General features: G+C 34.1%; 1 protein-coding gene across 5 annotated transcripts in view; it reads right to left on the bottom strand.

The window, feature by feature from the left end:
• Positions 1-22034, bottom strand: part of CCSER1 (coiled-coil serine rich protein 1) — a 1371014-nt gene that overhangs the window by 699099 nt on the left and 649881 nt on the right. The window lies entirely within an intron of this gene.

Genomic DNA, 22034 nt, shown 5'->3' with positions numbered 1-22034 from the left:
CAAATTGCCAGCAAAGGTATCAGATATATCAGAGCCTGAAGGGACACACTTTAAAAATCTCCTCAGATACGTCATGCTTGCTCAGCTGTTGTAGTCACATGACTTCCTACCATCTAATTAGTATGAATTAATGGTCAATTCGAGTGAAATTGTCTTTTCACTGCTCAAAAGGTCAGCTCTGATAAAATAAAACTACGTCAAATTGAAATAACCTTAAAGAAAATTCTAAAGAGACTTTTTGATATAATCTTCTCATTTTCTAACCTTAATCATAACTACAGCAAAAGCAGTTGGTTCCTTCAGAGGGCATTAGAAGGCAAAGTCTAGCTTTTCCTGTCAGGATACTTCTATGTCCTTCAGCAACTGAGTTGTCTGTATTACAGGTAGTATATCTATAAAGTAACATTACCTTTTCATGATTTCACAAAGAATATATTGGATTCATCAAAATGAGAAATTATTGCTTAGATTAAAAATTAAACGGCAGCCCGGGTGGCTCAGCGGTTTAGCACCACCTTCAGCCCAGGGTGTGATCCTAGAGACCTGGGATGGGTTCCAGGTCAGGATCCCTGCATGGAGCCTGCTTCTCCCTCTGCCTGTGTCTCTGCTTCTCTCTCTCTCTCTGTCTCTCATGAATAAATAAATTTAAAAAATCTAAAAAAATCTAAAAAAATAAAAAATAAATAAGATTAAATTAAAATTAAAAAAACAAAAACAAAACCCAAGGGTTACAACTTTGAAATGTTTTGAGGCATATGAAAAATGTATCTCTTCATATTTAGTAGCCAAAATATTTAGGTTTCTAGCCCAGGTCATAGAAGTGTCATTAATTACAAGTCTTCTTTAACATAGTCTATGATAAGATGCTGGTGATACCTGTACCCAATAAGAATGTTGGACATGCCATAAATATCTGACGAGCTACAGACTGGGCCAAGCATCTATCGGGCCAGATATTGTGCCTTGGTTTTGAGAACACCAATGATTAGGAAAGAAAGATCACTGTTCTCATAGATTTTCAGGAAATCTATAGATCTATTAACTTGGAACTCGTGAAAAAAATTAATATAGGGAAACCTCACTAAAGTGGACTAGGGAGACCAGAAGGGGGAGCTCTCACACTGTACCACTTGAAGTCAATTACAGGAAGACCTGTCAATTATAGACCAGAAAGAATGATCAACAGAAAAGAATCATCAGTCACAGGACTCAACAAGATTACACAGCATCCCTACAAGAAACTGACTACCCATCAACTCAGCTGATGACAGATTGTCCATTACCCTGAACTCCTGCTTTTCTTCAATATACTTCCCTTCAAAACAATCCCTTCCAACCTTTTCCTCGTTCTCCATAAAATTATGTTGTTCTTTTCTGTTACACCAGCCTATGTTTTTTGCTATAGCTTGTTTGTCCCAAACTGCCATTCCCTGCTATTCCTAAATAAACCCACTTCCGCTGGTAAAATGACTGAAGGTCAACAAACCCAAATCAAACTTTTTCTCATAGGTATTGCTGAATAAAACAATCTGTTTATGACAGAGGCAGAAAGAAAAAGTACTGAGCACTAAGTTCTGGTGACAGAAGGGCAGCACTAAGCAAGCATACTGAAATCAAAGCTAAGAAGTAAATATGGCAAAAAAAAATAGCAGTTTGTGAAAAAATACAGGAGGAAGCAAGCATGCTGGTCAAAACATTAGCGGGGTGAAATAGAAGCAAATTCACAAGGAGAAAATGGGGACTCAGGCCCCTGATATGAGAAAGTGATACCCAGCACATACCATTGTGGTAGAGAAAAACTCATTAAAAGATAATATGCAGAAGGGGACAAGACAGGAAGTCTGGTCCAGAGGATATTCTCCTGGTCATCTAAATGCTGAAGGGCATTCGCTGATGCTTTAATGACAAAGTATTATGCCGTGTAACCACAATTCTGATACTCTGAATAAAATGTATGTATCAAGCAAAATGTATGTATTAAGTTTCAGGAAATGAAGACTGAAAAAAGTGTTTCAGTCCTCCATTCCTCCCACCCCTTTTTCTTTTTCATTCCTTCTTTCTTTTTTGCTGATTGGTATGTTACAATCTTCAAATGAATAGCACTATTGTGGATAGTCACAGCAGCTAACATCGAGCAGAAATTATAATTATACTGAATTGTTAAGAATGCATAAGTAAAATCTTGGTTTGCTGTGGAAAAAATGAGGAAAAGGGAAGAAAAAGGGCTGTATGATAAGAAAATATATGGTCACATTTATTCTTATATTGGCATTTAATAAGATGCAAAAATATGTGAAAGTATCATCTTTGACATTAAAGGAAAGAAAATAATTATTGAACTGGTGAGGCAGAAGGAAATAATTATTTCTGTAAATGACACGTTTAAACATTTCAGGTACATTTCACTGTACCTCACAAGAATAAAAAGTTAGTAATTTCAGAGAACAATAAAATGGGGGCAATGCTACATCCAGGTATTCCCTACAAGGCAAACATACCCTTATTACTGGAGTATCCCGCGGAGTTTTTATCTTCTAAATCTGCAATTTAACATTAAGTAAAAGGAAGAGAAGGCACATTAATGTGCCTCAATTCCAAACCAGGCTTGTCTGCTGAGGATCAATATGTTGAGAAGTAATTGTGTCTGCCTGGAGCCCAGCTACATAACACAGAAGGAGGTTCATCTCTATCCTGCAACAACAGCTTTTGTTTCCTCATATTACAATTGTCCAATTTCCATCTTGAAGGTAGGAGATAGATTGGGGAAAGCCTCTATGGTTGGAGCAATGTAGAAGTGCCATCATATATCATCTTGAGACGGTAAGGGATGCCTCATGCTTGTAGGACTGGCTAAGAATGCTGCACTGTGACATTCTGTTGTTTAAAAGATTTATAGTCACATAAGGCATCAGAGGGGGCACCAAAACCAGCGGCCATCATTAGATTAATTGTCATTCCTAAAAAGAAATGAATTCAAATTTATTTGGGAAACAGCCAAAATGCCTTACTGAAATGCTTCATTGGAAGGAACGGACTTTCATTTGGGAAGAGGCACCATATGGTATGCTGTTTCTAACTTACATAATTATTAGTCTTGAGGACACAGCAGCAGCCCAGAGACTTTTTAAATACATATGGTAACATGGTCTAATTGATAACATATTTTTATGCTGAGAGCCTCTTGAATTTTTTATACTATCTAAATCCTCCTTAACAAAACATTTTATATGGTAATATACTTATAAATTATGTCTAATTGTTCAATTATTTATATGTATTTTTTTTTGCTTGTTAGCTTCTGCACTACCTACTCCCAATCTATTCTTTATAAAATCATTATTGTTGACAATAACCTCCCATTACAAATGAACTAGGGGTGGTAGAAGGGGAGGAGGGCGGGAGGTGGGAGTGAATGGGTGACGGGCACTGGGTGTTATTCTGTATGTTAGTAAATTGAACACCAATAAAAAATAAATTAAAAAAAAAAAAAAAAACCTCCCATTACCCTGCCTTTTCTCATCCCACCGAAACCACTGTTCTATCAATAGTATTCTAACAGGGTAAGAAAAGGGATGGAGCATATTAGGATATCTGTAGTTTCCATCATGGCTTTATAGTAAACAATGCAATATTACATTTAATATCATTTTCTCTGTTTCCTCATTGACAAAAATTGAGGAATGATAGTTATACATTCTACCTCACATTTTGTGAGGGTCAAATAAGACAAAATATTCAAAATATGTGCTAGAATGTTAAAAAAAACTATTATGTTTTATGTTTCTCTCTGATGGTTAAATAATTTGTTCTACTTTCTGACTTCAAACAAAATTCACTGAAAGTACTCACCATCCTATTTTACTACAATGGTGTGTTTTTGAAATATGAAAATTCCAAAGCCTCTTATGTGTGCACATATAAGATTATTTTTTAGCCTAAAATATAACCTTGTTACTTAAATGAGTATTTCTTAGTTGCATGTCTACAGTGCATATCTGCTTGGGAACATTAATCATTATACATGATAGTATTGTGTTACCATTTTTGAAACTTATACATTAGAATCCTAAGCAACAAACCTTTAGCGATTGATTTAAATACACACTACATCCCTCAGTGCTTAGAATTTGGATTTTTTATTTAATTCAAATTTTGTAATTTCTAATATAATTAGTAGGCAATTCTGTAATCAATAATAAGTCTGAAAGTTCAAAAGATTGCAGTTTTTCTGCTTCTGAAAAATCTAAACTAGTATTTTTCCCAAATATCTCCCCGAAATTATATTCTTTGTTCCTATTTCCTGAATATCCTGACACATATTTCAATTTTAAAAACACTTATAATTTTATCAGTGTTTTAAGTTATAATTCATTTATTACAAAATTCACCTTTACGAAGGGCATAATTCAGTTGTTTTTAGGATAGAGTTGTGCAACCATCACCACTATGTAATTTCAAAATGTTTTCTCCACCCTGAAGAATCACTGAACCCGTCAGCTATCATTCTCATGCCCATTCACACATCCTCTGAAAATCACTCATCTGTCTGTCTGTAGAGGTTTGACTTTCCTGCATATTTCATGTAAGTGGAATAAAATAATATACACCATCTTTCTGCCTTCTTTGTGTGCCTTCTTTCACTTAGCTGTTTTCAAGGTTCATCCATGTTGCAGCATATACCAGTACTTCATTGCTTTTTATGGCTGAACGGCATTTCTCTTATACAGATAAATAGGGAAAGGATGGGACTTTAGGTAGGGAAACAATACAAGCCCCGACTAGGCTCTGAGGGTATTTCAGGTATACAGACACTGAGACAGAACAAAAACAGAGAAAAGAAGAAAACCCAGACCCCTGTCCCAACTGTTAGGGTTAAAATGTTTTTATAATTACACTGCAACCACTGAAAATAGAAAATAACCACAGAAAATGATCAGGCCTCCAAAAAGAAGTTAAAAACTAACTTCTATAGATCTAGAAAACATATCTATAGATCACAGATGTCACAAGAAACAAAGACCCTCACACAATGTATAAGCATCTTGTCTAAATCCAGACCACTGACCTCACTACTGGTAAGTTTCCTGATAAAGTCCTAATAAAAAGCCAGAGATGAAGAGACCTCACTGACAACCCAGCTGAGACCCCTCTCACTCCTGAGACCTTTTTCTATATCTTTGCTTAATGAAACTCTATCACTTTGTTCACTCTCCTTGTCTGCAAGTTTCATTCTTCTATTCAGTGAGACAAGAACCTTGCTTTCCTGCTTCATGAGTATGTCACATTTGTTTATCTATTCATCAGCCGATTGACAATTGGGTTATTTCCTTTCTGGCTATTGTGGATAATATTGCTATGAACATTTTGGTGAGTTATATACCTGAGATATATACCTATACACCTTGAATACATACCTAAGGGTAGATTACTGGCTCAACTGTTAACTTTATATCTTTAACATTCTAAGGAAATGCTCAAATTTTTCCAGAGTTGCACCATTTTATGATTCTACCAGCAATGTATAAAGAATCGACTTTCTCTGCATTCTTGTCAAAATTGGTTATTGGACTTCTTTTTTATTATAGCCACCCTAGTGGGTGTCACATGGTATCACTGTGGTTTTGACTTGCACGTCCTTAGTAATTAATGGTGTTGACCATTGTTTTCATGTACCTACTCACCATCTGTAGATCTTTCATTGAGAAATATATATTCAAATCCTGTGTCCATTTAAAAACTGTGTTGTCTTCAATCCTGAAGGTAAGAATTCTTTATGCATTCTGGATACAAGTCCTTTATCAAATGATTTGCAAATATTTTCGCCTATTCTGTAGGTTGTCTTTTCCACTTTTTCGACAATATGCTTTTAAGCATTAAACTTTTACTTTGATGTGATGTTTCACATTTGCTTGCCTCAAATCTGCTGTAGCATTATTCAAATTTAATACTACATTTTTACAAATATATTACATTTTTAAATACAAACTACCTTAGGGAAGTCTTACTTATTTAAGGCCTAAACTACTTATGAAATAGATCTGCAATAATAAGGTATATTCACTCATTTTAATAAGGACAAAGAACCAAAAATAATTCAGAGTACTAATCCCCTAGTTTGTACAGAACCTAAAAAGGCAACATATTGAACTAATACAAATTTAAGATTTGTACTGCTGCATTTTAGATTAAGTAATATTTATATTACATAATATGCTAAAGAAAAATGATCTGAGAAGTGTTACAAAGAATAGTTATATGAATAATAGTATCATGAATAAATTTATAACTGAAATTCAAATTTTATGAGAAATACTTTTTTTGGAATAGCAGGAGAAACAATCATATAAACAAGTGTTTCAAGGAAAATAATTAAATACAAATTTTGATTATTTACATCGATTAGAAATCCAAGAAGGTTATCTTAGTGTATATTGAATGATAAAGATTCACTAGAGGAAAGAGCATTTTCCTCCATAAAGAAAAGGATAAAGATAAGCAATTAATATTTTTAAAATGTGTACTTACACTGTGTTCTATAACATTTTCTTCACAATGTGAAAAGTAAAAAACTATATATACATATATTTTTAAAATACTAAAATAATACTTTCACACATTTTTCTAAGAGACTGAAATTACATCTGAGAAGATTAAGGAAAAGAGTAAAATCAGTAGAGTCACAAAAGTAGTGTGCAAGGTTGGAGCTATCAATACCCCAGATTTCAAGCTATACTACAATGCTTTGGTAATCAAAACAATATGGTATTGACACAATAATAGATACACAGATCAATGGAATAGAAAGCCCAGAAATAAACCCATGTTTATATGGTTAATGAATCTATGACAAAGGAGGCAAGAATATACAATGAGGAAAAGACAGTCTCTTCAATAAATGGTACTGGGAAAACTGGACAGCTACATGCAAAAGAATGAAACTGGACTACTTTCTTACACTATTCACAAAAATGCACTCAAAATAGATTAAAGACCTAAATGTAAGTTCTAAAACCATAAAACCCCTTAAAAAAACCCATAAGCAATAATCTTGTGGACACTCACCTCAGCAACATTTTTCTGGTTATGTCTCCTCAGGCAAGGAAAACAGGAACAAAATAAACTAAATCTGGGCTACCTCAAACTAAAAAGCTTTTGCATAGCACAGGACCATCCATTTTATAAGCATAGGAAATCATCAACAGAATGAAAAAGCAACCTGCTGAAGGGAGAAGAATGAACAGAAAATCTGAAATTAAGTTAGGAACATTAAGGGGCCCTAAAAACGGAGCTGAGAGGCCTTTGGGAAGGTTGGTCTTATGAACAACTACATGTGAGTGGTACATGAACTCTAGATCATGCCACAAATTGCCACACCCTGTTACAATTTTCAGAATGAGGCTTACTTCACTGAACTCCAACCTGGCAACTAGCAAGTAACTTATCCTATGCAGACCAATGTTAATTATTTTTGCACATGGCAATCATAATTCTTTCAAAACAACTTACATAAGCCTGTGGTTTTCCTTTATAAGCTCTGTCTTTCTCCCTCCAGGTTGGAACATATTTCAAGTTGCTCCTAAATCTGTGTCTCCCAAATTCAAATTCCTAAAAACTCCAAATACACTTTTGGTTTACTGTGTAGCCTCAGTTCTTTCTTTTTCAACAGAAGATATTTGCAAATGCTATACCCAATAAGGGATTAATATCCAAAATATATAAAGAGCTCTTTCAACCTAACGCCAAAAATAATCCAATTAAAAATGGGCAGATTTTTTTTCCAAAGAAGACATACAATTTTTGCAAACAGACACATGAAAAGATGCTCAACATTACTAATCATCAGGGAAATACACATCAAAACCACAATGAGCTATCAGCTCACACCAGTCAGTAATATCAAGTGTTGGTGAAGATATGGAGAAAAGAGACCCCTCAAGCACTGTTGGTGGTAACTTAAATTGGTGTAACCACTATAGGCGAGTGTGGATATTCCTCAAAAAATTAAAAACAGAAATATCATGCTATCCAATAATTGCATCGCTGGGTATTTCTCTAAAGAAAATGAAAACACTATTTTGAAAAGATATATGCACCCTTAAATTTATTATTTACAATAGCCAAGATATGGAAGCAACCTAATGTTCTTGGATAGATGAATAGAAATATTACTCAGCCAAAAAAAAGAATTAAATCTTGCCAGTCAAAATAACATAGATGGATCTAGATGGTCTTATGCTAAGTGAAATAAATTGGAGAAACACAGATATTTCATGATTACACTTGTATGTAGAGCCTAAATAACAAATGAATAAAACAACCACCACCACCACCACCAAACAGAAATAGACTCATAAACAGAGGAAACAAACTGATGGTTGCCAGAGGGGAAAGGGTAGGGAAATGGGTGAAATAGGTGAATGAGATTAAGATATATAAACATGAACTTCCAGTTCATGAGGATTAAAGGTACAGCATAGGGAATAGGGTCAATACTGTAATATTTTGTAATAAAAAAAACAGTCTGTCAGGGATGATACTCGATCTGGTCCAATATTCTTTGTGCTATATCATACAATTTTTTCCTGGATACTGGTCACTTCAGCCACTTCAAACATTAGACTAGCAAAATCAGACACTCACTTTCTATTCTTCTTTTAATTTAAGACATAAATGTCAAGTGGGTGCCACAACTATGTTAAGATCATGGACACACTCTGAAATTTCTTTTGATCTTTCAGCTATTTCTCAATAGTTGTATGCAATTGCCTTTTACTCACAATCTGATACATTCACTATTTTTCATAGCTCTTCCTCCCTCCCTCCCTTTCTCCCTTCCTTCATTCCATAGCAGGATAGAAGGATAAGTAAATGCAGGGGCAGAAACATTTCTTAAAAAAAATATATATGTATACACACACACACACACACACATATATATATATATACACACACATTATACATATAAATTGTATATATATAATGTATCAGCTGTATAAATTCTATAGAGTACTTACACAGATCGAATGCAGTAAAACATTTCTTACAGTGATATCAATTTTAGATATCACTATAGATTGCTCAAAGTAAGAAATGCAATTTTTGTGCATTATTTTCCTTTACAGATACCACTTTGGAAATCACTTCACTGTATGAATAACCATTGTACATATTAATAACTGAAATGCTACAAAACAATATTGTTAAATACAAAGTATTAGCTTCCTTAAAATAAATAATTTCACTTTGTGGGAAATGCAAGTTGAAACTACTTATCTTTTATATATTAATAGTGAATTGAAGGGTCCATATGTACAAATTGTCTTTCAATTTAAATAGTCTTTAGAGTCTGTGTCTGTGTATCTGAAAAGCTGAGAAACCCTGGTATGTTTCTGCTATTTTAGATATCCATCTTTATTTCAGGCATTTATGAAAGACCCTTATCGAGGTGAGTACTTTTAAAAGATTTTTTTTAAAATTTATTTATTCATGAGAGACACAGAGAGAGGCAGAGACATAAGCAGAGGGAGAAGCAGACTCCCTGCGGGAAGTCCGACGTAGGGGTCAAACCTAGGACCCCAGGATCACGACCTGAGCCAAAGGTAGATAGATGCCCAACCATTGAGCCCCCCAGGAACCCCAAGTATTTTTCTCAGCTTTCTTTAAATCTGTGGATAGCTATGTTCAAGGGGACAACAGCCCTATAAAGTGTGCTGACATACCATTATTTCCATTTCACAAATGGAAAACGAGGAAAAGAGATATACTGAATTACCTAGAGTCACAAGTTAATAAACTATTATGAGTTAGAAATAGATCTCAACACTCTGTTCTTTGTCTAGAATTCCATCTTATACTGCATTTAGATCTATGATGTTTCTTTTTCTTCATAATTATATTATGTTATAAAACATGGCATGCTACCCTAGAGGAATGGAGAAACTTATCAAACATATTTTATTCTCCACAAAATTCATCTTAAATGCCACATGCATTTTTAAAATTTCAAAATCATTTTATATGTTGTTTAAGTGAACCCATCAATGGATATAAGCTATAAGCTAAAGATTTTAATATTTAAACATACTTTGAAAAATTAAAAAAAATATTATTTTCCAGATGTTAAATTATCTTGTAAAATAGTCTCACAAACTACTAACTGAAGCAAAAACATTTCTAAGTAAACCAAATGCATTAGAAATTTGAATTCAGTATTAGACATCCAAACAAAACATAGTAAGGAAGCTACCAAATGTGTTGAGGTCAATCAGCAAGGAGCTGCATCTTAGAATTAGCAATGGAGAAAAAAAAAAAGCAAGAGAGAGAAAATAATCAAATTTAGTTGAATGTGTTCTGAGTTAATATTTTGCACAGGTTATGTACTCTAATTGGAGAAGTAGCTATATAAGTGTCTTAAATGTAGTGATCATGTTTTGTTTTTTCTCTGCATCCACTAAATCATTTGCTGAAAAAATGTTGAGTGAATATTCACATGTCACAGAGAAAGACATGGAAGCAAAATGTAGATAGATATTTAAATACCACAGCTAATAAATGCTGAAGCTTTCATGCCTCTAAAAAGATTGCTTTCTCCTTTATACAAATTGCTCCCAATTAGTTATCATTTTAAGATCTAGAGTTAGTAAGTGGATATTTAATTGAAAGTGAAGCCACAGCATAAAGATATTAATCGGCTAATAAACAGCACATATTTCTAAGAAAAAAATAATTACTTTTGTAACATTTTTGGAGGAGAAAGCTGGCAAAAAATAATTTTAAGTAAAAATTATTGAATAACCCTATTAATAATTATTGTAATACATAAAAATGCAAAAAATATTGTTGACAATGGAAATCCATTATGAGAAGACTTAATACCAAAACTTGTTTTTCAGACTTTTCCTTTGGCCTTAATTCTTGCTAAAGTAATGGATATAAACAAGATATTGATGTTTAATAGCTCTACATTTATTGCAGAAGCTAGATTTATACCCAAATTTTAAAATTAAAGGCATTAAATTGTTTTGGCAGATACTAGTGGAGTTCCCAAACTCTCCTTTGTCTGTTGTCTTCACTGCGGATGTGGTGAGTGGTAGTTTTGATAAGAGGCAAAGTGGTGCTGTGAGATCAAGAGAATGAAAGCAAAAATAAACATTCTAGAGAGGATAGGAACAGCCCCATAATGAAAATCAATATTTTTTTAAATTTAAAAAGTTGTGAATGCTCCTTTTCGGCCAGCAAGAGAAGAGGTAAGGTAAGGGGGCTATATTCACCTACATAACAGAATGTGGGAGAAGAAGCATCCTCAGAGACAGTGGGCTTAGAGAACAGGTGAACATTGGAACACCTGGGTGGCTCAGTGGTTGGGCTCCTGCTTTGGGCTCAGGTCGTGATCCTGGGATCCAGGATCAAATCTCGCATCAGGCTCCCTGCCAGGAGCCTGCTTCTCCCTCTGCCTGTGTCTCTGCCTCTCTCTCTCTGTCTCATGAATAAATAAATAAATCTAAAAAAAAAAAAAAAAAAAGGAAGTGAGAACAGGAGAACAAGCTGTCCTTAAGCCTCCTGTCAGCCAAGAGAAGTCAGGGGACTGTTCTAGGCTGAAGTATTGTGTAGTGTACTTTAAAAAATATCACTGTAGCTCCTTGGCAGTAGGTAGCACATGCACTCCTAAAATAAAATAGCCAGGTAAACAATAACTTTATACATACAGTGAATAATTGTTTATAAGACATAATCTGAGCGATAATAAAGCAATGGTCACTTGAAATATTCCCTTTTAGAGTTTGAGTGAAGCAAACTTTCCTTCTAGCTCATTACCTTTATTCAGGCTTTGCATTCCAAACTCATGCATTTCAGATTCCCTAACATCCCTTTTGAACATGTTAAGTCAGTTTAGACTACTAACCCAATATGAATCTTCTAACCATGTAACTAAAGTCTATCCTGTCCAAATGAAATCCCAACATATTCAAAGAAGTGTTTCATAGTCATAGTTTGGCATAAACTATTTCTGTAGAAATTCGGATCATATCTTATTCATCTGTGTATCTCCAGCTTCTTGAAGAGCAACTAGAATATACTCAGGAGCTCAGGACACATTTTTTAAATTGAAGTAAATACTTCAAACTCAGTGAAGTCTGGAGCTATACTAAATGCTTTTCTGGTCTCCCTTTTGGAAGATAGTGCAGATAGCGAATACTAAAAAAACTACTTCATAGATGGATGGGTTTACTGATTTGTAGAAGTGGAATAAGTGGACTATGTCCTTTCCTTTCCGCAGTTTATGGTTATACCTTTCCTTGGATTTCATGAGTAAATACATTTTTCCTAAGTCAATTTGAATTTGTTTTACCTTGATAACCATAAGAGTCCTACTAATATTGCAAATGATGTTTGTGAAATGTAAAGTACAAAGAGAAATAATATGTATTATTTCTCAAAACTATCTAAAGTATATATAGGCATATTCTTTCAAAAACTAAATTAAAACCATTATGTTCAATTCCCAGTTGGTTTTATTTTAATACATAAGATCTTTAATGAAATATCTTTATAGGCATTAGCTTATTTAGCTAAAACTGTGTTTTTAGATATAAAAGGTAAATCATAAAGAAAGCTCAAGGTGGCCCTTTGAAACAGATCAATAACTTATTGATCAGAAATAATTTATTCTTAGCTTAAATGTTACTTTGGATTTTTATTTATGATTTGTTTACACTTATATCTTCTCTGATTTTTTTTAGAGTCATTTTTTTTTTTTTGAGTCATTATAGCAGCGCTGCCTAGGTTCATTGAGTTTCTTTTCTTTTTCCTAAGATTTTCATTTTCCAGTCTTAACAATGCAGGAAATTATTAGAAAAAAATAACTATCTATGAGAGGTATGGTGTGATAGGAGAATAATCCATTCTATGTATGAGCTTTCATTTTTTGTTACATCCAACAAAAAAAAGCCAGTTAAGGGTAGAATATGAACACAGGCAGAAGAGGGACCTCAGATTTGGTGGGGTTTTGCTTTGTTTTAGTTTGGTTTGGTTTTGGTAGTTGTTGCTGTTGATTTGATTCTGTGTATGATGAAACCTTGGACTTTATATCATATTTTCTATTGTATTATCTCTTGCTCCTGCCTAAAGCCATCCAAGAATCATGGTACAATTGCAGGTGTTTGATCTTGAAAGCAGCTAGGGTCTCTCTCTCAAATCGCTAGCTTTGGGCCAATAACTACATTTGCCAGAATCTGGAGAGAGCTTTAAACCATCACATTTATGAATTTCTCTACATTAAGATTATCAGTTTCTTGTTTATACATAAAGTCTTCGTGGATTATTCTGAAAATTGTACCAAACCAAATTGAAACAAAACACAATTATTTGTTCATCATAAGGATGTTTTACCAGTCATTAATTAATGATCTCTCAGCTCCAAGTTTACCTTTCATTGCCTGTTGTGTCAAAATTGATTGGGACACAAAATATCCTTTGGCCAGCTAGCATGATGTTAAGCATTATCTACAGAAAGTGGATATGAAGCATCTAGCATTTGTAGCACCATGGCCTCCCCACTGCCCAGTGCCCATAGTGAGTGCATCACAGTCAGCTGCACCCAATAGGCAAGACGCTTTTCCTAGCCTACTTAGGGAATCTCATAGAACAGTGTCTCCACCATGGTACTACCCAGCACGCTATAAGGTGAAATTCCAGCAAGGACCAGAGGGCAGACTTCCAGTCAATTGTGCTAGGGCAGCATCAAAACGACTTCCCTGCCATTCAGTGACTTATATTTGTGTTCTCTCCCACAATGTCCAGATTTTAGCTCAGGGGCAGGTACACTCTTCTGTAGCTGCTTTGTCTCAGTCTTAGGAATAGTGGCAGCATGCCTGGGTGGCTCATTGATTGAGTTACCTACCTTCTGTGGCTCGAGGTGTGATCCTGGGGTCCAGGATCAAGTCCTGCATTGGGCTCCCCGCAGGGAGCCTGCTTCTCCCTCTGCCTATGTCTCTGCTACTCTGTATGTCTCTCGTGAATAAATAAATAAAATCTTAAAAAAAAGGAGTAGGGCTATTTTTTATATCTGCTATTTCTATAATTTAGAGTTTTCTACCATATACTAGCTAATACTGCATTATCAGAATATACTAATACAGTTAACAATTCTTTATATGCACTTCTGTTCAGTCACTGAATGATTTCTACCTATTGACAGGACTATAACTGATTTGTTCTTCAACAAAGGATTTGAGAGAGTTTTTATTTATGTTAAAGGAAAATACATTGCTGAACATTTTGGAGAAAGGAATTGATAACTAAATCAAAGAGAGAGGAATGGTATTAGTGAACAGGAAGGTTGCCACATGGTTATGTACTAAATGGGTTGTACATTTAAACTAGAATTCAAAATTTAAAAAGAAGTAATTTCAAGATTCACAGTGCTCTAAAGTTGATCAGCAATTTAGCTCAATTGGTAAAAGGCATTATCACAAATGTCAAATCAGAAATAAAAGTTCCATAACTAGTCAAACAATGTAGTACAAGTACATAGATTTTTATGGGCTGAATTGAATTAAAGGGAAAATTCTGACCATTTAGAGGACTGGAGAGACTCCCATGTATCTCAGGCAATGATTTAATAAGTATAATTAACATAACAATTGGAAGAAAAAAAAGGTCAAGGTGCTCATCCTTGTAAGAACCTAGAATTCTGATTCTGTATTTCCAAGGAAGGGCAGCATCTTGAGGGTTAAAATAGATGCCTGTAGAGTTCCTTTGTGTTTCACCATTGCTACTTACTCCAGAGTTTGCTCCTCTGAGATGTTTCTAAAAGTATTTTCAAATTCCTAAAAGTATACTGAGGAAAAGCCATGCATAGGACCATAAAATATCATGATCTATTAATCAACCATTATCAGGTCTTCTGCTGAGAGTTAGTTCACAGTAGCAAAGATGAGTCATGAGGAAATCAAAGTAACTAAATAATATTGCACATTAATATGAATAGAATATAAATAGAATAAATTGTTTTAGAAATTTTGAAACATCATCAAACTTAGAGAAAAGGGATTTAGTCCATCGTGTCTTTATGTCCGGGGAAGAAGGAAATTCACTTATATGTTTATACTACCTTTTTAAGCTTTTTAAATATGTTCTCCACTGCTAAATCTGTATTTTCTGCCCTTAGCTTCCAGCTATAATTTCAATTAAAATGATTTAATATTTATTACATAGGATTGATATATGTTTGCTTCATTGTTGGTATGCAATCAGCTTTTGCGCCGTCAGTTCTACTACCTAACGCAGTATTTGCACTTACGAAATATGCAGTTGTTATTGATTCTCATGACTGTATAAGAGAAACAACAAATGCAGCAAGCATGGAGAACAATTCATAACAATCTGCATTAGAAAAACCTGCGTCTTTTACAATCAGAATGGCAAGTGATAATCCCATCATAGGGTGAATGGGTGACAGGCACTGAGGGGGGCACTTGACTGGATGAGCACTGGGTGTTATTCTGTATGTTGGCAAATTGAATACCAATAAAAAATAAATTTATTATAAAAAAAGATGATTCCATCATAAGTAGATAAGACAATCATATACTAATTTTGAAAATGGACTATTGAGATTTGTATAATTACACACTTTTAAAAAAATTACACACTTTATCAATGAAGATCTTTGAGTAATAACAAAAATAATAATGAGAGAAAATAAAGAAATCAAAATAAAAACTGTGTATCTGTGGCAGAAACTAAGAACAGCAAACAGATCAAAATATAAAATCTGAAAAATAACTGTGAGAAGATCCAAGAAAACACTGGATGCCCATAGTCTCAGTTTAGTTTGAACATTTTTATATTGTTTTATGGAATTCTCTCTACTTTTTCCCTTTCATCCTTATTTTTTAAAGCATACATAAGTTAACATTCACAATATGTCAAAATAAAGCTAAAGGAAACACTGACAATAAAGACTGAATCTGGCAAATGTGTATTATTCTGGGCTACAGAAATTTTCCAATATAAAAGATGGACAGCATTCAGTAAGAAAAAATTGAGAAATAAGAGCTGGAAATAATAAAGTCCTTAAAATTTTGGATTTAACACAGACAATCTCACTGGAATGAAAGGGTAGTACAGACAAATATTTTGTGATGAAGGAAAAACTTGCAGCAAGTAGGAAGGGCAAGATTCAGGGGTAGATTTCTGAGATACTAAGTGACAAAGGTCAAGGTCTCCCTCTTAAGAGCAAAGGGACATGTCACATACTGAATCAGGTGCTCCACTAATGACATGACCATACAGTCTACACATACGCTCTCCCAGCATTCCTCACACTGAATTGAAATAATTTAAATACACACACACACACACACACACACACACACACACACATTTCCCCACAAGACTGTAATGGTTTTGGTCTAGAAATAATATATTCTTTTGACTCCCAGGTTCTGACATAAAGTAATCATTCAGTAAGTACTGATGAATAATTAATTACTGATTAAGAAAATGAATAAATATCTGTAAAGTCAGTTAAGAAAATGTTAGTAATCACTTAAGTTGTATACTACAAATGTGGGGAAAAGTTTCAAAATAAAGACACCTTGTTAGAGAAGATTAAACCAAAATAAAACTAATAATCATATTTTATCAGAATATTATTTAAATGTAAATATAATAAAATTGAGCCAAAATTTTTGTCAAAACAAATTATCTGATATAATATTATTCATGATAAAAGACTCCCTTGTGCATCTACCTGAGAAAAGAGAGTTAATAAACACTTCTTTTGTTGTTGGGGTAGAAAATAATTCCTTCATCTCAGGTCTGATCAAAATGAATTACTTCTGAATATTTCACTTTGCATTTTATACATTACTATTTCTAAAACTTAGGACATCAAAAATATACACACTTGGTAAATTATTCTGGATGTTCTTTTGAAGGCTACTGACTGATCAAATGTCAGTCCGCATCTTGACATAATCTAAATGCCAAAATTAACTTTTGTGATGTAGAAGTTTCAACAATGTTAAAACCAATTTCCATTTAAAAAATAATTCTATTTCAAAGATAGCAAATAGATTCTGTGAGGATGGGCGATATACCTAAACTTTCCACACGTTCCATGGGTATAACCGATGTCTTTCTTTAAGTTGAACAAATTCACTCTTTCTGAAGGGTTTATACACAAATGCACAAACCCCTATTCAGAATGAACACGCATCACCTTACAGCTCTTGGACAATAAAAATGTCCTCTGAAGGTTATCAGAAACAATGATCCAATGAATTTCAGAAGACATTTATATACAAGATGATGAACTAATTCTGTTTTTGTATAATTGGGTCACCTTTCAGTTTGTTGTAAAATAAACTCACGGTGTTCTACTATGATTAGACAAAACTCCTGCCCTTCATTTTTTTTTCACATTGAAAGCTTATGATCAATAACACTCATAAATAACAGCTTTAGATAGACTTATAGAACTACTACATTGACACTAACTATTCTAAATTGTGTATTGCTGCTTAGAAATGTGCTCCAGGGTGAGGAAATAACAGCTGCAAGTCTACTGCCACTATTTCAAGGTTATCTCTAACTCAAGAAATAGGAAAATCTCAGGATGCCAGGGTGGCTCAGTCAGTTAAGCACTGACTGGTGATCACGACTCAGGTCGTGATTTCAAGGTTGTGGGAGAGAGCCCCATGTGGGGCTCGGTGCTCAGCGGGGAGTCTGCTTGAGATTCTCTCTCCCTCTCCCTCTATCCCAACCCACCTCTCTCTCTAATAATTAAATCTTAAAAAACAAAAAAGAAATAGGAAAATCTCTTACTCTCACAGTTGATATAAGAAAGAACATTACACTATAGAAATTACAATCCTGTAAAATGAAGAAATACTTCTGTTGCTTAGGAATGAAATTAAACAAATAAAAACCAACCAACGTACTTAATGCTAATACTAAACCCAGGGTTTTGCTCTCATCTGGCTCAGGACAGTGTTTACTGCTTATGGTGATTTTAGTTGCTGTCATTCCAATTACTTTGTTATATTTAAGAATAAAGAATACACTTTAGTTTTAATGGAAGAAAAAATTCTTTTATTTTAGATGGGGAAAGTAAACATTTTAACTGAGAACCAATGACTATCACTTTTAGGGTGAAAAAGGTAAACTTGTTAGATTATTTATACTCAACATTTAAAAATGTTTTGCTTAAAAAATAATAATAAAAATAAAATAAATAAATAAATAAAAATGTTTTGCTTCAATGCATTTGCTTCATTTATTTAATAAACATTTATTAAGCACCTACTATGTTTCCAGACATTATCACCCAACCATAGCCAAACTTGGCCTAGAGTCTGTTTTGGTAAATACCATCGTACTGGAACATAGTCACAGCCATCATTTACATATTATCTAGAACTATGTAGAAGTCACAGTGGCACTGTTAAGAAACATACTACATGGCCCTAAATATTTACTGCTTGCCAAAAAAAGTTTACTGACCCCTTACCTAGAAACTAGGCAGACATTGGTGAATAAAACAAATATCTCTGTTTTCTGGCACTTCCATATTGGCAGAGGTAAGTGGTAGTAACAACAAACATCTAAATAGGTAAATATACTGTATATTAGAAGGTAATGATGCTGTGGAAATAAGAGCAAGATAATGGGAATAGAGCCTATGATGTGGGGGCCAGGCTGCAATTTTTAATAGAGTAGGGGAATTTGAGAAAGTAACATTTGAACAAATTTTTGGACTGAAGGTAGTAACCATATGAATTAGGCGGAAGAATGTTTGGGTTTTGAAAAGGCAGCTGAGGCAAATAACCCAAATAAAGGTACATACTTTGTGTGTTTAAGGATTAATAAGGAGACTGATACAGAAGAATAAGTAGAGGAAAATAGTTCTAATAATGAGGATTGTCCTCAATGATACCAGCACTTGCTACTGCCAATGATTGTTGTAAAATAGGAATCAATGTTCCAGGTTTAGAAATTATTTTCTAACATTCATGGTTAAGCATAATTTAAGAACTCTGAAGTAGAGTGGTAATTTAGTAAAATCCAGTTGCTACATCTCTCTCTCCATATACATAATATATTGAAAGGCGATTGGGATGGTGACATACTTTATTAACAATATCCTGGAGGACATCTAATATGTAATAATATACGAGGTCCTAGAATGCTTAAAAATTCACAAAATCTTGAAAGGTTTGGCTAGGCTGAGCAGTACTAAACACATAAAATAACAGATTTTATATCATTATCTTTAGCTTTAAGAGACTAAGCAAAGCTATTAGACTCATCATGTAGTTAAGCTTTTCCGATGTATTGAAATAATTATTATAAGCTGAAAAAAATGGTAAAACATAGATTCTATACTGAGAGGAATATAATGTGTGCCCTCCTGAAATAAATTCATATTGTCAAGAGAACTGAAAATACTTGTTTAAAAAAATTATACACATAGTTTGGCTAGATACAAAGGGCTTATGGAAAAACTAGCAAAGATGAAGAAAAATATAAATAAGTATGGAAAATATAGTTTTATATTGTGTATAGTGAGAAAAGTTCCACATTACAAAAAATAGTCCTCTAGAAAATACTGTGATGTCATGATAGAAAATAAAGATTATTAAGAATGGGCCAAATCTTAAATTTTAAATCATGTCCATATACAATGGGATATTACTCAGCCATCAGAAAACACAAAAACCCACCATTTGCTTCAATGTGGATGGAACTGGAGGGTATTATGCTGAGTGAAATAAGTCAATCAGAGAAGGACAATCATCATACAGTTTCACTTATATGTGGAATATAAGAAATAGTGAAGGGATTATAAGGGAAAGGAGGGGAACTGAGTGGGAAAAATTAGAGAGGGAGACAAACCATGAGAGACTTCTAACCCTGGGAAACAAAGGATTGTGGAAGGGGAAGTTGGTGGGAGGATAGTGTAACTGGGTGACGGGCACTGAGGGGGGCACTTGATGGGATGAGCACTGGGTGTTATACTATATGTTGGCAAATTGAATTTAAGTTTCAAAAATAATATAATCTTTTTGAAAAAAGAAAAAATAAATCACCTTCTACAGTATTAAAAGCAAAATGATATAAAAATTCTTCAAAATATGAATGCAGATTAATAATACTCCACCATCTGAAGAACGCTTTAGACAGTCTTAGACAACATTGCTAATAAATGAGTCAGGCATTTTACCAATTTCTCCTTTAACTCAGAGAAACTTTAATCCAGCAGATCAAAGAATGTCTGAGAATCTGTAAGCAGCAGATTTCCTGGAATCAGAAGGGGGACCACTGTGCAGAAAATAGCCACACTGTTATAAGCACCCATTTTTTTTCATTGATTTATGTAATCTGCACCACAACTGTATGAAATAGATACCATCATTACCTCTAGACTACAGATAAAACTGAAGAAAAAAGATGTTATGTCAAAGATGTTATGCCCATACAAATAATAATTGGTGGGGAATTGGGCCTTAAACTGTCTACTACAGCTCCCAAGGACTCACAATTATAAATCTATGCTGACTTGTTAAGAGATGCCATCTCTTTGAATTTAGGAAGTCTAGAAATAGTCTTCAGATATTCAAGCAACCTAAAATCTTATTCTTACTCTAGGATATATATTTTTTTGAAGATCTAAGCAATTTCATAGCCTATTAGGCAAAAGCCAACTCATTTACATCTCTTGGGTATTATAAAAATTAATCATATAATTTATTATGAAAACTGTTAACTTCTGAACATGGGAAAAGGCACTATTAATAAAGATGGAATAATGACCTTGTGATCAGGCATATTTTAGGTAACCCAGAACGGGAGTCACACTAAATATGGGGGTTCTCTGAATGACCCATATTCTTTGAGCACTAATCTAATAAGAATCCCCATCCTTACCCTATCAGCAGGCAGGGGCCCTTGTGTCTCTCTCTTTCCTGTAGGGGCTATTTTCCCCTTGCTATTTCCTACTTCATTTCCTGATGGTTCTCTTTAACACTCAGACACCTCGGACCAGTTCCCGCAGTCTCTTTTTTCTGTACATTCAAAGCACGCTGCATTCGGTAGCCCATTGCTCCTCTTCTTCCCCTTTCAGACTCTAATGCTCACCTAAAATATACTGGTTTCCTATAAAATCCAGATACTGGTTCATCCCGGGGGCCATCATTTCTGTGCCTACTTTGGTTTTATGTTTCTGTTAGTTTTCTATTTATTTATCTCACAAAGATCAATCTAATTCCACAAGCAAAGAGATGGCTCCACTTAGCCAGAGAGCTAACTGAATCAAGAAAGTAGAGTTGTGCATATAAGGACAACAACAAAGCACCCCATATCTCTGGTCTAACTTGTTCCTGGCAGAGAAAAATATCAAGAGTTTTAATGATGCTATTAATCTCAGAGTCCTTTTTTATAAACAAGGTAAAATTTGTAATTTTGCTTTCAAAATTCAGTTTGTTTAAGGATGTTTTTAAAAAGACGCTGGGGAGAAGAAATAAAGTATATTGACTAACAAATTAGTTCAATGAAGGCTAGGGGGGTAATTACCATTTACTGAGTACTCACTAATGCCAAGCTTTACTTTTTAATGAGGGGGGAAGAGAGAAACTATTAAATAAGCCAACATTCAAAAGAAAGGAAATACAAAACAAAAACAAAAACCAGCAGTCATGTAGATTAAATACGGGAAGTTCTCATTTGTTAGTCCTGCCCAAATTTTCATTCAGTGGGCAAGTCATAGGAAGGACTTGCCAAGATAAACCATACTCTTTCTACTTAGGAGTCATGGTTATTGTGAAGACAAACGGAAGCCAGACACACTTCTAGAGTCCTGGACAGCCCTCAAAACAGGGATAATACAGCTATTACTTGTTTCATAATAAATGTCAATCCAACTTTTAAAATTCCATGGAGTAGTCAGAAACCTGGGTGAAGAATAAAATTTAGATAATAAGTGTTCTAATACAAAATGCATCCTGATTCAGTCTATGTCAGGAGATACA

The sequence above is a fragment of the Canis aureus genome, chromosome 33 (genome assembly GCF_053574225.1).
Source record: "Canis aureus isolate CA01 chromosome 33, VMU_Caureus_v.1.0, whole genome shotgun sequence".
Lineage (NCBI taxonomy): Eukaryota > Metazoa > Chordata > Mammalia > Carnivora > Canidae > Canis > Canis aureus.
This window is presented reverse-complemented; position numbering and strand designations above follow the sequence as displayed.